Source organism: Etheostoma cragini, chromosome 5 (assembly GCF_013103735.1).
Source record: "Etheostoma cragini isolate CJK2018 chromosome 5, CSU_Ecrag_1.0, whole genome shotgun sequence".
NCBI lineage: Eukaryota > Metazoa > Chordata > Actinopteri > Perciformes > Percidae > Etheostoma > Etheostoma cragini.
This window is the reverse complement of record NC_048411.1, coordinates 29,504,673-29,522,244: the sequence shown is the minus strand read 5'-3', so window position 1 is coordinate 29,522,244 and position 17,572 is coordinate 29,504,673. Positions and strand designations below refer to the sequence as shown.

Genomic DNA, 17,572 nt, shown 5'->3' with positions numbered 1-17,572 from the left:
TATCATGACGTTCAAAAACAGAAACCTCTGGCGGCCATTTTGAATTCACCGGTCAGCTGTTAACCATAGAGAGCTGTTAGTGTTAGCGTTGGACATGGATGGGAAACCAGAACCACCGTGGTCTGGGGAGGAAACCACCGGTCTGCTGGCTCTCAGGCTGGGCAAGATCCAGCTGGTTCTTAGAGAACTGGCGAGTAGAACCAGCACCGAACTGGCACCAGCACCAGAACCAGAACCCGGTTAGCCTTGGTGGAAAAGACATAATAAACATAAACATTTTTTTAAGGGCTTTGTGGAAATTCTGTTGAGCTGGAGGGCTTAGAGACACAAATTCTGGTTCTGGTAGCTGCTTTTTTAGACACTCTCTTCCCCCCCGAAAAACGCCCACATAAGTCCTTTGTTCAAGCACCATTACAACTCGTAACTAGTCATGACGAGAACAAAGCAGGACGTATTGGAGTGCCATGTTTCTTGTAAAGATCTAGGTCGGGGTGGTGGACACGTACTACTATAACGGATCGGGACCAAAGACTCTACCGGGAAGTTTCGGAGACCACCAGCCCCTTTTGTTTTTTGGCTTTCCATCATAAGACTCACACACTGCACACTATCTGTTAACGTTGCCGATAGACTTTCAATTACTATAGACAAAAAGAGGTGTTTGATGGCTCTACGTCATAGGTGGAACAGGGCTATGCTATTTTGGGAGGGGCCGCTCACTGATCCCCCCCCCCCCCCCCCCCCCCCCCCCCCCCCCCCCCCCCCCCCCCCCCCCCCCCCCCCCCCCTATACAGTGGTGCTCATAAGTTTACATGCCCATGCTTCAGACGGAGCCTTTTAATGTGGCTTGGGAAAGGGAAGTTTGGGGTCCCTTGCTGGAGCTGCTGCCCCCACGCCCCTGATAAGTGGATGAAGATGGATGGATGGTTGGATGGATGGATGGATAGATGGATGGATGGATAGATGGATGGATGGAGTTTGGGTTGCAATCAGATGTAACGTCACTTCCGGTTAATCATGTGACGCTAACCGCGACGCGGCTCCGTTTTGTGTCTTAAAATAACAAAAACAAACGTCCTGTGTTTGTTGGACCCATCCTCAACCTGACCTGCCTCCATTCGCTCAACATGGTGCTCTTAATACTTCGTCACCTTACTTCCTGCTTCGCTCCCGTCATAATTATAACATCCTCTAGTAGGCGCTGCCACTATAAACGTTGAAATGAGTCCAATTGCAGCTTTAAGAAACGACTTATGGGAGCATTTTTTCAGGGGAAAGACGGTCTCATTTAGTTTGCTGCATTTCTGCGGCAGATGTACAAAGAAAAGAAAAGTTTGTCGGCCATGCTGAGCTTAGAGGGAAACAAAAAGTCACTGAAACCCATAAACATGACTCGGCGTATACTGCTACAGTGGAGCTGAGGCACAAGCATCCGTCACAGTGGGACAATGTGCTCGAGGATAATCAGCTCAATAAAAGTACATCTGCCTCTCCCACCTCTCCACTGCACAGGGACACAATGTCCTGTTGTGTTTTTATGTGTCGCTCCTCTTCACAAAATGCTGGAGGATGAACATTAATCTATCCCTCTGTACATGGAGATTTTCTCCTTTATTGCTGGTTCTATTGAAGGGAAATGCCAAGTGAATTTTGGAAGTTATTTTTATATTCAAGGACAGCTGTCTTTTTTAAATTTGTTTTGAAAATTGGATTTCTTTTAATTCGCGTGTAAACGCGGCATCAATTTCTAAAGGACATTACAAATGAACTCGATGTGCTTTGTATTAAAAGGCATGCATACATCGACATGTACAGAAGAATATAATGAATAGAAAACAAGAAAATGGAAAAGTAAGAATCAAAGGAGATTGGACAAAACAAAGTGTTTCTATAAGTTCCACTTACAAAAATCTCCTGTCGCCTTCATTAGAAGAAGATGGTGGTTACTGCCTAAACCCAAGTTATCTGAAATGTCACACTTACAGTATAAGTAGCTCACGTAATAATTGAACCATCTTCATAACAATTGAGCAAACTTCACCCTTCAACGCCACGAGACGCAGCTGAAAGCTCTGGTGAATTTCCAGTAAGTTGACCTTGTGCAAAAATATCTGATGTGTGCAAAACTGTTCTTAAGGGAGCAATAGACTTGTTATGTAGAGTATTGTTCCTTAAGGTCTCCTAATGGGGTACGTAACATTGGTTGGGCAGAAAATTGCCCAAATGCTTTTGTACGGGTCCTGATGCTCCCCTGTTAATGGGTCTGGATTGAAACCAGAGGTTTTCTGCTCATGAATATTTAGATGAGGTGCGCGCTGATTGGTTGAGTGAAACACATACAGTGGAGATAAGACACTGCATTGTTATACATTGTTTTATCTGCTATTTCATTACTAAATTTACTTCTGATACTTTATTATGCAAGACATCAAGTAGGTAAAGGTCAACATGCGCATCACACACAGCGCAAGTCATGTCATGTTGCCTGTGTGTGTGTGTGTGTGTGTGTGTGTGTGTGTGTTGTCTTGTTTCATGGCGTCCAAAAACCGGGAGTCCAGTATACTTGTGGGGTCCTGACAGCTTTGCGGGGCCAAAATGCTGGACCCTGCAACTTAAAAGGGCCGTTTCAGGGTTAAGACTTGGTTTTAGGATTAGGGTTGGAATCAGGTTATAGTTAGAGTTATGCTTAGGGTTAGGGTTAGTCATTTAGTTTTGATGGTTAAGGTTAGGGTAAGGGGCTAGGGAATGCATTATGTCAATGACGGGTCCCCACAAAGATAGTGACACAAACGTGTGTGTGTGTGGCAACCCTCCCTCTCATGTCTGTGCTGATTTCAGGAAAAGGAGAAAATGCTAAAACAGTGTAATTTATCAACTAATTTTGTTGTACAATCATGCCTATTTGAAATTTAAAGTCGTCGAATTACCTCTGGCCAGACACACTGTCTTGACACAGACGAGAATCATTTCACTGAATTATTTTTGGAGAAAGATTTCGGCAATAATAACCGGCAGCGTGCGGTGCTGCAGACGATGGCGGGGAAAACTGAACACATTGCATGGATGGAGACAGAATGAAACTCCTGGAAGTAACTCACATACAAATGAGTAGGAATGAATAAAAAAAAACAAAAGGAAAACAGAACCAGGAGTGAGTGCCCGAGACTGCCAAGGTGCCCCTTGATGTTTAAAAAACTGGACCAGATGATCTGAAAAGTGAGGCAAATGAGGTTGAAATGACCGGATCTTTCAGTCCTGAACAGTGTCTCTGTGTATAATGATAATATAAATGTCTGAGCGTAAAGCTCCTCTGAGGGTATTTAAAACAAGCTCAGCTATTTGATTATACAGCAGCAGACCAGATTATGTAATTACACAACAAGAAATGAGAAACTTTTCGCTTGACTGCTGTATATTTGCACTCAGCAGTAGTAATCCAGATGACACCGCAAAACACGTTCCCAGAGCTGGAAGCTATAGTTTTTGGATTTCCTGATTTCTGCAATGAAAAATATTTTAGTTCTCGCAAACAAATTTTAGCCATTAAAAAAATACTGAACAAGTACATTTGGCAAGTGTCTATTTGTGTGTTTTGAATTAAGCAAACTGCGGAAACTAACAATATTGGCTTTCCCCGATTTTGGAAATTACATGGCAGAAAGTACAACGTCTTAAATCTAAATTTGGTTGTTTTTGGCTTAGGTGAACATGTTTTGGCAGAACAAATTGTAATAGTTTGTTTTATGAATACAGTTTTTCAGGACATGGTGCCTTAGGAGCAGAGACGAGCAAAGTAAAGTATAAGCTCACGCTGTGTGGGCAGTGGACAAACGCTCCGAATGTTCTCTCACATGAGTCCATATGAACAGTTATATGTTGACCAACTTTTGTTATATCCATTGTGAGATATTGTCCTATAATTACACAATTAAAGAGCTCTTATTAGGCTTTTTGGCTTTTCCCCTTTCCTCAACACTTGTGTTGTCCTCGGGTCAAACTGACCCGTTTCAAAGTGCTTTTTATCAATAATATGGATTTCTTTCAAACAAATTGCCCAAAATAACATGTATGATTCCATACAACATTCTTCAGGTAACATCAATGATTACTTTCATTGAATTTTTGGGGGGTGTTTTATTTAATCTTATAGCCTTTGAATTCTTTTTTTTTTATGGTTTGAAAACAGTATCCATACTAAATCTGGACTTTGACATCTACTACATAATTTCTGCCTTTTTAACCTAAAACAATTGTATAATTTGATCCAAATGAGGTTTATTGACCATGAATTCCAAGAATAGTCGTAAAACCAATTATTAAACAAGCTCAGTTTTTTTTTTTTAAAGCACCAAAAGCTGGAAAAAGTGAGAAATAAATCAGAAAAAGGACAAAAACATTGGAAAATCTGAGACTTTTTTATAAATTTTGACCTGGAAGGGCAAGTTCATGGTTAACCAGAAGACAACACAAGGGTTAATTGTGTTACAAATCTTTTTTTGTGTGCATGTAATAGGTTTACAAAGTAAAAAAGCCCCCCCCCTAAAGGGAAATACCATCTTTCCCAGAAAACACTGTTCACCAACGTGCAACATTTTGCCTCACATTGTAACATGCATGCCCTCAAACAAGCTAGGTTGGTCAGAGTCTAGAGGTTGCAAAGCTGGTTTGGGTTTTCCTGCCTGTGTTTTAGGAAGAGACTCGGGTTCAAACATGTACAGCTGAGCCGTAGCCATGGTTACTGGCTGAAGCGGGTTTGTCAATGGGATGCTAAGGCAGGCTTGTTGGCATCAAAAAGTCACCATAGGAGGTATGTGTTGCAGAGAGAAGCTTACCCCCTTGGCTAGTAGTCCTAGCCTAGCTACTGTGCATGTGCAAGTCCCAACAAAGATGTAACAGAAGTGAGGTGCCTCACTCTGTAACTAAAGCAGAGAGCTCAACACACAGGGGGAAAAGAGGAGCTGCAGCAATGTGCACTGTTACAAAGTTTTTTGAAAATCAAACCAATTAATATATATATATCAGAAGCCGCACGTCTTTGGAACAACTAGGGGTTAAGTGTCTTGCTCAGGGACACGTTGGCTGATGTATCACAGTGGGAATTGAACCCAGATGTCCCCCACCAAAGGCATGTGTCATACCCACTTCACCATCAATCTCACTTTTTACAATATGGGACCTTTAACTTAAAGTCTTTCATCTTGAGTTCCAGCACAAAAAGAGTCTGTCCTCTGTTTTGACCACTTAAAACATACTCAGCTGACAAAAACAGAACAAATCTGTTCATGCTTCTTAATGTGCATGGTAGAAATAAACAGCCTCATGTCTCCCTAGGCCTGTAAATTGCACCTGACTCCCCTCCCATCTGCCTGACCCCGTCTGTCTCCAGGGTGTCCCCCGGTCGGAGCGGGCCACCCTCCGCCTGCCCCGGCTCTGCATGCGAAAAAGTCCGGATCTCGCCTGGGAGGAAGTGGAATGTTTTCACTGGGAAGTTTGGGATTACACGACCATTGCAGGATTTTCATTCCATCTCTCGGTAGCTGCGCTCAAAACAAAGCCCCCTTTTTTTTCTCACGTAAGTAAGCCATCGCCAATGTGGATTAATGAGCTTTAGCCCATGCTGAAAGAGCAAACTAGACTGTGTCCACAAATTTGCAGTACATAGTGTTCATGACTGAACTGCAGCAGGGTCAGGGAAATAAAGACTCCCCTCTCTCTCTCTCTGCTGCCCAATAATTAACTACCATGAAACAGTTTTGTTGTGTATTACAGCATTTTATTAACAGTGAAATCTGATCTGCCAATGTTTGTCCTTTTTTAGTCAGCATCCGAACTGACTTTATTCTCTTAATTACATACAACATTAAAAGTCCTACTCTCTAATGCAAACATAAAAACACTCTAAGAACATGGGGCAGAACAGTTGAATACGGTGAAAACCAAACCAAACCAAACCAAAACTCTGTTCGGTTCGGATTGTGGTTTTGCATCACGGATCAGACCAGGACAAAAAAAGGTGCAATAATATATATATTTTGTAATGCTTTCTATTGTGATTGTGATTTTCTCTACAGTCTTCTTAAGCTTGATTTATGGCTCTGGTTGAATCGCCGCCGTAGGTACTTAGTTACATATGTACAGGTGAAGAAACAAACCCTACGCTGTGTATTTCATATTTCATATGCATGTAGTATAGCCATATGGGAGGTCTCACACTTAGGAGAGAGAGACCTGTTTTGCCTCTTGCCTCTTTTTTTTTTTTTTTGTTTAGCTTAAATGAAAAAGCTCAGCATGTTGTGCTAGCTTGCTAGTCTGTTTAGCCTAGCTTGATAACCTAATTTTATGATACAACCGCGGCAACAGTAAAGTGAATAATTTGTTTTCGTTTTAGCTAACTGAAGCTCTTTATGGTGGCAAATGTGAGAGTGAAGGATTGTTCTGCTATTTACCAGGTACAGTTTCCTTTTTTTGTGATTTTTATACTGGAATTTTGTTAATACCCTGTGTACTACTGTTGTACAGTCTGCTGGAGCCTGCTTCATGCTAACTGGAGCCCTCTTTGTGCTAACTGGAGCCTGCTTCATGCTAACTGGAGCCTGCTTCATGCAAACTGGAGCCCTCTTTGTGCTAACTGGAGCCTGCTTCATGCTAACTGGAACCTGCTTCATGCTAACTGGGACCTGCTTCATGCTAACTGGAGCCTGCTTCATGCTAACTGGAGCCTGCTTCATGCTAATTGAAGCCTGCTTCATGCTAACTGGAGCCTGCTTCATGCTAATTGGAGCCTGCTTCATGCTAACTGGAGCCTGCTTCATGCTAATTGGAGCCTGCTTCATGCTAATTGGAGCTCCTTTATTGTGACGGATGTGATTGTGAAACACTATTCTGCTATTTACCAGAATAATATATAGTCAACGAAGACCAACTGTTTGGTCTGTAACACAATGCAAGAGAGAGAGTCCACAACCGCTACACTTGCTCCAAAGCTTATTCTGTTACTCACTTACTCTACCACACATCCGATCACACACACAGACACACACACACATACCTGCTCTGCTATTCTTCTAAAGAGATATGCTAGAACCAGGCAGACACACGTAAATCGTTTATCTGTGTTTTAAGGTAACAGTGCTGCCTTGAAGTTGATTAGGGAATGGTTATGATAATGTTTGGGTTCAGGTTAGGGTTAGGTGCCTTAAAGTCAACGGTCGCAGCGCTGCCTTGAAGGAGACGTTGGGATCTCAAAACACCGTTAAGCGTATAAATCCTCACAACGATGTAGCCCACTCAGTTACGTAGGCTTTGGCGTAGGCTCTGTGAAGATCCACTGTTCAACTATAAATTAGCCTTTATCCATGTTGGAGCAGCTCACATACCCCACGGGCATGCGGTATGTCAGGAGGCTCTCCATGGTCACCAGCAGCTTCCTTCTTGGTGTTTTGCCTCCTGAGCACTCTCAAGAAGTGCAGTCTTTGTCAGTTAACTGTGTTTCATTTCTGTTGCAAGTTTGGCTTTGCAATCAACCCCTGGTGAGCTTGAGTCTCCTGTATGTTAGTGTTGAATATGGAGGTGTGAACATCCCAGTGCGGATATTATATCTGTTACGAGCTTTAGAGAATGTAGGACCCAAATGCAGAGAGAGCGGGCAAAGGTTTATTCCAGAAATAAAACAGAACAAAGTACATACAAAAAACTGAGCCGAGAAAACAACAGGCAAAAAACTAATGCCAGAACCAATAGACAGGATCTCAAAACCTACACTAAAACTCTGAGACAAAATGGATACTCCAAGCAGGTACTCGCTAAATGGAAACACATTCAGTAACACACAAAGACAATCACATGGGCGGGAAAACTAAGGCAGGAAGTAAAACTTCACAAGACGGCACAGAAAACAAGACTATCACAATAAAACAGGAAACAGAACATATGCAAGACAAGACCGATAATAACACAATCACAAGACATGACAGAAAACCAGAAATTAAGACAGGAAATCAGAAAATAAGACAAGACAAAACACCCGGACCATAACAATCTCCAGTTCTTCCCAGGGTTACTGGTATTATCTTTGAATACTATTAGCCTGCAGTTTGCTCTGTATGAATCATGGGATACATTTCTATTTTTTTCATGCAGGACAACATCCGGGGGAACTTCCTGTAATTTTGTAACCCGGATGAGAGGCCGTTGATAACGTCAGCGTGTGGGTGCCAGCAGGTGACATTAGCGACAACTCAGATAAGAGGAAGTCAATCAGAGGAGGACAATAGAGAGGAAAGCCAAGTGGGGAAAGTGGGAACACACACACACACACACACACACACACACACACACACACACACACACACACACACACAAGAGGTATCTCTGTCTGCAGGTCAAAGGCAACAACGTGCTGCTGCTGCACGTGCACGCATGTATGCTCATTTGGGCGTGTGTCCCCGCATTTTGCATGGTGTTTTTGTGTGTGTGTGTGTGTGTGTGTGTGTGTGTGTGTGTGTGTTTCTGTCTCGCACCTGGCCGGGCCAGTAGTGAGTCAACAGTGGTGAGAGGTTGAGCCGTAGTCCTCGTCACATAGCTCAAAGTTGTGTTAACCTTTGAGACAAAAGTCTTGGATGTGTGTGGGCTTCGTCTTATCCTGTGGGGAAAGTCATCCGAATTCCATGTCATCTTCTACCTGCCATCAATAATCTGATTTAAAATGTGTGGTTGAGCTCTCTGGGGAAACCGTTCGCCAAGTCTGACTGATTTGTAAGGGCGTTGTGTCCGCTGTGAGTCGTCCTGCTCTCCAATAACAGTTGGGATGAATTCACACCAGAATAACACCAGTCCTCCTTTTCATTTAAATGTGGAGAAGTGTGTTGAGGACGTGGCAGTGAAGACCGCGAGGGGGTGCTGGAATCAAAAAAGGAGGGTCAAAATAAACTCATTTGCTAGTTCTCAAAGTCAAAGTCAAAGTCTACTTTATTGTCAATTTCTTCACATGTCAAAAACATACAAAGAAATCGAAATTGCGTTTCCCTCTATCCCACGGTGACAAGACATTTATAACAAATTTGGTCCACAGACAAACATAACATTCAAGTAAACAACATAAAAATAAGAAGATATATACAATGAGGAAAATTGAGGAAAATGAGCTGCGAAATTTGTGTTAAAGATGTGCAATTATGCATACTGTCGACAGTCTATGTAATGTGCAAAAAGACAGGCGGTAGCATAGTGGTGCTGGTTATGTAGAGCAGCAGAAATGTGTTCTCAAGTGTTTTCAGGACAACAAAAAGTGTGCAAGTGTACAAGTTGAGTAGTGCAAGGCACAAGTCTTCTTAAATATAACATGGTGTTTATTAATAATTATGCTCCCTTTTATTTTAAAATAGACAATAAAGCAGGGGATGCTTTAGGATCTGTCAGTCAGGACAGAGACTTAGCGATGCTAACATTGCTAACTCTGTGGACATCAAAATAGACCTCAATCACCACTTGTTTTGGGCTGTAGACCTTGTCTTCATCCTTAACTTTGACCTTCTAATTGTGATTTTTCACTTCCTCAAAGTTAATTGGAACATTTTGGTCGTCTAAAAATGTCTTGTTCAGTGTTCGGTAGCATCTTCTCAACCTAAGCTAACTTGCTAGCGTTAGCTGGTAGCTTTAGGGAAAGTTTGATGATTTACCAGTACCAGGAGGCACGCTGGATGACTCGTGTCAGAAGGTTTGAAAATCAGGAACATTACCCATTTTAGCTTTTAGCTTAGCACAAGGCAATTGCAACCATATACACAACACTGGCTTACCCGCGTGATTCTCCCCAGCTCTACCGTTTTGTCCAAATATAGTCACTTCTGGCTCTAAAATACCAAGATGGCCATGCCTAAAATGCAAACTCTCCGCTATAAAACGGTAGTCCGCAAACCAATGCGTGACGTCCCTGATGCAATGTTGATTGTACAAGCCACACGCATGGCTGGAGGCTCAAAAGGTGCCCCAGGTGACTCAAAACTGGCTAAAAATACAGTTATTTAAACACTTGGAGGCAATTTTCCACATTTATCCAGCTAAACAGTGATGGAAAGTAACTATCCATCAGATGCAAAGCCCGAAAGGATATCTAGCACGATCGGCACAATGTAGTATCTTGATCACAGAGGACCAAAATCTCACAAGGTTCCTCTTGGAAGAAGAAAGGCTGCAATGTGACGTGTGCTTTTACTGTAGTAGTCAGTGACATCATCCGGGCTAGATCATCAACTCAGTAACTCTACACCTGAAAAAGCAGCCTTTCAAGCTGGCTGGGAACATGACAGCTTCTCTTTCTTTCTTCATGTGGGCTTGCAGTTCCAGTCAAGTCAGTGGGGAGGTGTGATAAAGTTGCTGTAAGATGACTACATAGAAAAGCCTTCATCCTGACCGCACGAGTTATGAACAAAGAGGTGCTGGAGGTTAAAAAGAAATGATGTAAAAGACGTGGTAGTTGAAAGATAAGCTTGATGTCTTTCTTGTTTAACGGTGATAAGTGGGCAGAAAAGTGAAGTCTGAAAACCCGCAAACACAGTGAATGTCGGCTTCATTTACTCGTGTTTGGAGACGCTTCTATGGAAACCTTTTAAAGGGGGGTCCTATAGGAAGATGATTCACCGGTCTGGAGGTGATCACGGCGTTAGAGTTTTTAGGAACACTTAAGGTATAAAGACATAACTCTGCCCATGGGGGGAACTGTCATCATATATCCTTAAAGACCACTAAATGGATACCCTGTGGGAGGTGATGACGATTTACATCCCCAAATTAAGAGTATGAAGTGATATTTTCCATGGCAATTCTGTACCAATACAGGGTCTCTTTGCTTATGTAAATTAAACATGAGAATTGAACTTGTTGGTAAAATATGTTTTTTTTTTTTAATTGAAAGTGAGATGAACAAACAAATGTATCTTTTTAAATGAAACCGATGTTAAAAAGTTTCCCTTTGGGGACATAGTTTGAAGCTGGGAAAAAAGGTATTAAATTGCAATGTATCGCATAATATTGCTATGATTAAAATCACAATATTGTGACATTACATAAGTATCGTGACTGTATCGTATTTAGGGGACTGTGGTGATTACCACTCCTATTATATGCATCAACACATTCTCATGAACGAGTTTGTATGATATCGTACAACTGTTAAATTTGAGGTAAAAGGAAACTTTGACCGTTACGTTAAGGCTCCAAAACGTGGTTTGGACCAAAACAACCGTCCCTTTAAGTAGTGCAACGCACGTTTCCTGGGTAAAAGTCTGTATTCGGGCTCAGTAATTAAACCTATTTTACACGAGACACATAAGTGTGTTGGAAGCGTTTCCAGGCAAAATAGAACACAAAAAGATGTTTAAATGTCCTTTTGAGACATATACTTTTAATAAATGACATGTTGATGTTTGAAAGTCTCTAGGTTTTGCCATTAATGTAATAAAAAAAAAAAAAGTATTGATTTTTAAATATTGCTCCTCTCAATACAGGACGAAATATAGAAATATGTGCAAACAAAATGTACAAACACAAAGATATTGACAAAACAAAGTTGAAGAACATGCTATTATTTGATTTTATCAGTGGGAAACATACATGTGTACAGACAAGGCTAGCAGCAGCAGCAGCAGACACGTTACTGGCGTGCAAAGACGAAGAAAACGCCACGCAGGCAGCGTGCGGGAGCCCTACGTTGCCATTTTGTAAATCCTCATTTTGAAAAAAAGCTTTTTCTGTCCGGGGGAATCAACATGTGGAATTCTTTTCCTACTAAACTGAGACTGGATCCTGACCGGGAACATTTTAAACTCAATCAACCCTCATGTTGTCCACGGGTCAAGTTGACCCGTTGTCCTATATCAGTGTTCTTTTTAATTCCCCAAAATAACATGATTGATTCCACCCAACGCTCTTTGGCAAGTACATATCTCTACTTTCATTATTTTTGGGGCGTCTTATTCAATTTTATAGCATTTGAAAAACAATTTGAAGTGTTTTTGAAATAGTATTGAGTAAAAGTTGACATATAACAGTCTGTGATTATCATGAAACATCCATTCCTTTAATTTAAGTCTCAATAATTCCTAATTTCTGTTTTTCTAACTCAAACATTAGGTATAATTTCCTATAAATGAGGTTTATTGACCATAAATTCCAAAAATAACTGTAAAACTAAAGTTAATAAAAAAGTGACAAACATTGAAAAAAAAGTGTCAAAAGTGATCAAAAGGAATAAAAACGTATGAACAAGTTAAAAACATTAATAAAAACGTCAACAAAAGTATTGATTTTCAGTTTTCACGGGATAACAACACAAGGGTCAAGGATCATTATTATTAAGGAACAGTCATTAGTGATCTGGTGCTTCCTGTTTAATGGTGCTTTAATTTATCTGTCTGTTTTCTCTCTCTGTTATTTCTCTTATTCTGTTCAGCGTTTTGGGTTTTAATATATCTGTTATGTATTTGTTTTTGAGTTTTATGTGCAGTATATTAAAGGCCTGGCCTGGGGATGGGCATTGTGAATTATCTAAGGCTAAGCAAGACAACAAGCCAGAGTTACTTAAACCTTAATCACTCTGACAGATTTTGAACATTGGTTGTGAAAGAAAGGTGATGACAGCCAAACATTAGGACACATAGAGCTCCAAATTAACCGAGGGTGTGTCCAAACTGATCACTAAGTGACTTATGAAGACTAATCTGACCCGTGGGTGTGTAGACCTTGATGTTTGACAATGATTGTGATGTCCAGATGAGTAAAAATGTGGTTAAAACGCCCAGAGTCACCTACTGCGCTGCATGCACAGCCAATAATTCCCAGCTACGCCCATCATGTGCACGCCAAAGACAATCAATCCCGAGCTGCTGCCATCGCGGCTGCTCGCTCACGGGGTGAGGAAAGGTCCTGGCTTTGCCTGGGACTTGAGGTGAGCATCATAAATTCAAATTCTGGAATAACAGAGTCCAGGATATCCTGTGGTTAACCACCAAGGCACAGCTATCCGATTGTCTCACCAATAAGGAGAACCCACGCCTGTAATCCTGTCGCTTCTGATAGATGGAACATGGATGTTTGAGGAGATTTCGTGAAAACAAGAGTGACTCCAGATGCCCTTTGCCGTGAGGAAAATCACTGATTTAGCTCTCGCCCAGTTGATTCGTGATAGCATTTGTTTGGAAAGTTCAAACTCAAATACTACAGTTACTTAATTTGGAACATTTACTGCAGGCCAAAATAGGACCACTGCATATAAGGATAGAAGCAGACATCTTACACACTTTTTTTTGTAATATATCTCCCAGCACTGTCAAAACAAGCGGGTCCGTGCATGCGTAAGTGTGTGTCATGTTCTACACTGAAACCAGTCGCAGTTGTGATACGAGGTGAAACTCCCGCCCCGACTACACAATGGAGGCATCCTTAGAGATGGCCTGTGTTTACTGCCGGGTTGTCAGGGAGTCCTCCGCAGGCAGCCAATGAGGAAGGGGATTATTTGCTTTGGCCGTGGAAGAAGGCTCTAATCAGATCACCGTGACGTGAACACACTATTTGTCCTCCTCGCCACCCGACTCTCCGCCGAGAGTCGCCGTAGTTTCCGTTCACCTTTCACCTCCTCACCTCGCCGCTTCCTACCGACGGATTCTCCGGCTGTGAAACGCGTCAACACTGTCAGGCTGTGAGAAGGCTTCGCAGGGCCTAAAAACATGAATGGCAATTTCTTTTGAACAGCATACGAAACACACATTTTACCACATGAACACATCCCCATCCCCCCCGAAACACCCTCGATCGTCATCGTATTCAACGAAAAATTGAGACACTATAACGAGCATGATTATTCAATGCAGTACAATAACAAAATAAAACTCTGTAAAGCAAACAAACAGATGTGTATATGACAAAATAAGTCTCTCCACAGGCCCTGGCTTCATAGGAGCCCTCCAGAAAGCTCAGGTACTTTCCCCATGTTCTAGGGTGACATCCAATCTGGCGAAAGGCAGCCCTTTTTAATGTGTTGGCTGTGTATCAGTCAGAATAAAACGTCTTCACACACACTCCCAAAACCTTTTAACAAACTCACACTAAAGCCTTGCCAGGCATCATGTGTAATTGTTTTCTCTCTTATTTGCTCTTCCATTGTCTTCCCCGCTACCCAGCATGTGAAAGAAAAGAGGGCAAGATAAAAGTAGATTGCTCAGGTTAGGGGGGGGGGGATGGGGGGGGGTTGTCACGTCTAATTGCCACATCGTCTTCCTTATCTGATCTTGCAAAGGCTGTTATTGTAATGAAACACCGGTGGAGACGAGCAAGGTGAAGATTACACAGCGTGGGCCATTCATGGCACAATCCAGCCCTTCATTGCTCTGGGTTTTCCACACTCTCCTTCCAGGAAGTAGCCTATAGCGGGGCATGTGAGGGCTGGATGTGGGCTGGGGGAGGGCTGAGGTAACCACTCTGATAAGTGATGCATCCCTGCGCTGCATTGTGCATTGTACTTTGACATGACAGCCCCATTGTGGAGATGCTCTGTAGAGCAAAGACACAACAAAGGCTTATTCTTTTTTAAACAGGTTCCAGCCTGTCGATACTTTGCTGTCAAATGAAATGATTATTATTAATGATGAATAAATTGTTTCTTGGACCACAAAAAGCCAAGTACCCTAATTCAGCAGTTGCAGGACATGAACATCTAATGAGTCTCGGGTGCATTTATATTTATCTGCACATCTTGGTAATATATCACTTCAAACTTCTTTTTAAATGCATTTAATTACATACCGTACACTCATGGTTAGACATTACCTTGTATGCTCACCAGCCACTGGGGTGAGTAGTTTTCCAAAGTTTAGCCATGCACATTTTAACTAAAGTTGACTGTGGTGTGATACATACCTTTTATTAGGATAGCTTAGACATGAAAGGGGAGAGAGAAGGGAGCGACATGCGGCCGCTGCGTCGAGGACTGAGCCTCTGTATATGGTATTATATCTGTATCTGTATATTAGCTACCTACATTTATGTAAATGACAACACAAAGCATTACTCTACATGAGATGTAGGCTCTAAAAATACAGAATATTCAGCTGTGTAAAGCTCCTTTTATACCAAAACGTGCAACCAATTAAGACTCAGACATTTAAAAAGTACCTTCCTATTGCATAAGTGGTGCAGGGGTGTAGGTGTAGCCTAGACGCATCTAGACGCACCCTAGCGGCACAAATGTAATATGCAGACAGGGTTGTTTTCAACTCTGCGTTGGCATTCGAGCTGGAAAGTAAAAACTCTAGTCCAATCACATCGTGTATAGAGTAGGTGGGCGGGGCTTAACATAGTGACGGCAGAGTTACGACGGTTCTACGTGAATTCCCTGCTACTTCAAAACAAAGAAGATGGCCGCTGCTGCTGGAGAACTGCGGTCTTTCCAATTGGCCCTGCCGATGGGGAGTTCAGGCTAGCGGGGGTGGGGGGGCAGAACAGGGGTTCCCAACCTTTTAGTACCCCTTCAGCCTTGTTGGATGAACTCACCTACACCTTCTTTAATTCCTTATGTCTCTTCCAGTTGGAAAACTTTTCTATTAATTATGTAAAAATTGGATTTTCTCACACAATTGAACCGTCAACGCCACGTTTTTATTAGCAATCTGACTCCTAGACTATACTACTTGGAGTGGAGCTGAACGTGTCAACCATTTATTAATTAACGGTACTTTTAGTCAACTATTTGAACCATTTTTAGCTAATCATGTAAACTGCTAAGTCATATCTGTTGGCTTTCTGTTCAGACTTCTGCACTCGCTTGCTAACTAGTTTTCAAGCGCTCGTACATCACTGCAACACATTACGTTTAGGTGTTACAGAAAACTGAATCAAATCATAATTCCTATTTATTTCAAATTAGAGCTTATTAGGGCAACTGGCAACGGCAGAAGGTCCCCTGGTTGGGAGTCACTGGTAGAGAAGATGAATTGAATGTGGTTCGGAGCGAGCGCTCATGTTCATGCAGGTGTTTTTAGGGGTGCGTACATACTTACCACATGAGGAGGTAGTATGCCATAAGAAGTAAGGGGACTCCCCAGGTAGGGTAAATACCATTAGGGCTCAGTCCTCAACTAGGGTTCAAGCAAGGGCCTTGCTCGAATGTCCGGGCCCTGTTAAAATGCATTCTCCACAGGCCCCTCCCCACATCCACAGATATTCATGCCAGCATCTTTTTGGGCCCTCCTGGGTACTCAGTCTACCCCCCCCCCCCCACCCCAGACTAACACCCCAGGATTTAAGTCTGGCTCTGGGCCCTTTGTAGCATCTCTTCCCCTCTCCACTTTCCTCTCTGTCTGTCTAAATAAAAGCATAAAATGCCTAAAAATATAGCACTATATAGTAATATAAGCACTCATGTGCATAAAAGTCAGATTTCCGGCCATGTTTTGTTATCTACTCCTTTTGTGACCATGCTAAAGCAGCGTCCTTCATGCTTTCTGTGCCCACTGGTTCAGCATTTTAAAGAAAAAACCCTGTGAGACACTGTTTTGGTGTGAATTATATTGCTTCCTTTCAGTGCCCTGCCATGGTTTCACGAGGTATTGCAGTATCCATTCTGTCCAAACAATCATTTTTTGACAGCTTCTGTACATTTTCATTTCTACTTTAAACAGTAACCTTTAGTGTGTTTTTAAAATACAACCGCTGCTACATTTTCCAGCAAGAGAAAACAAAAGCTTCTTTATTTCTGAAAGTGAGTTTGACCTGAATCTCCAAAGTACTCTCCCAAAAAGTACGTAAGGGGGTTGAAAGCAGTGACTTCAGCTGTCTAATGTCCAAATGTCCTCTAGGTACGTGGGTCTGGAGCTGCTGCATTTTTAGCGTTCCTGTTCAGATTGAAGAAGGATGTTAGTGGTTGACTTTAATGCAAAGTTAAGGCACTGGTTTGAATTATGGTTTGGACTGGCTGATGGTTATCACTCATGGCGATATACCGTAAGCCAAGGTTTGTTTACAGACGCGACAAAGCTAGACAATACAACAATGTTAGACAAAGCGATGGAGGCCTCCCACTTTCACTCTGCTGTCCTTTTAATGCACACAATGCATACAAGTGTTTAATAAAGGAGTACGGTGCGTGGTTGAGCAGGATCCATAGGCAGAAATGGAATACTAGATGGACAATCTGTGTTTTTATTGAGTGTATAATGCCCTTAAACTGAGAATTGTTGTGCTTTTGTAGCTTTGAACGAGCTGTTCACATCTACATAGACCGAATCACCGTCATGCTAACACAGAAATCCCATCCGAGGAGACAAATGGCCGCTGATTTGAATCGAGAATATATGTGAAATCAGCAAACTTATTTACTTCTGTTCTGTCATAACTGTAACAATTTCAGATATTAAGTTAATCATGCAGGTCGGACCTATCTGACCTTTCCGCTGTGCTTATTTTTGCATTGCTATTGTCTTTGATTCCAACTCTAGCGTTAGAAACGGCAACATCTCACTGTCACGGGCATGTCATGGGACCTAAATTCAACAAAAATACTATATGTAAATGGTCAGTTCTT

The 17,572-nt window shown here is 42.0% G+C and overlaps 1 long non-coding RNA gene across 1 annotated transcript; it reads right to left on the bottom strand.

The window, feature by feature from the left end:
• Window positions 1-4,879: 4,879 nt before the first annotated feature.
• On the bottom strand, window positions 4,880-11,373 carry LOC117944290. Its single transcript, XR_004656539.1, has 3 exons — window positions 11,363-11,373; window positions 7,756-7,760; window positions 4,880-4,973 (listed from the first exon to the last, which is right to left on the bottom strand). It is a non-coding gene; the product is annotated as an uncharacterized LOC117944290 (long non-coding RNA).
• Between the last annotated feature and the right edge of the window lie 6,199 nt (window positions 11,374-17,572).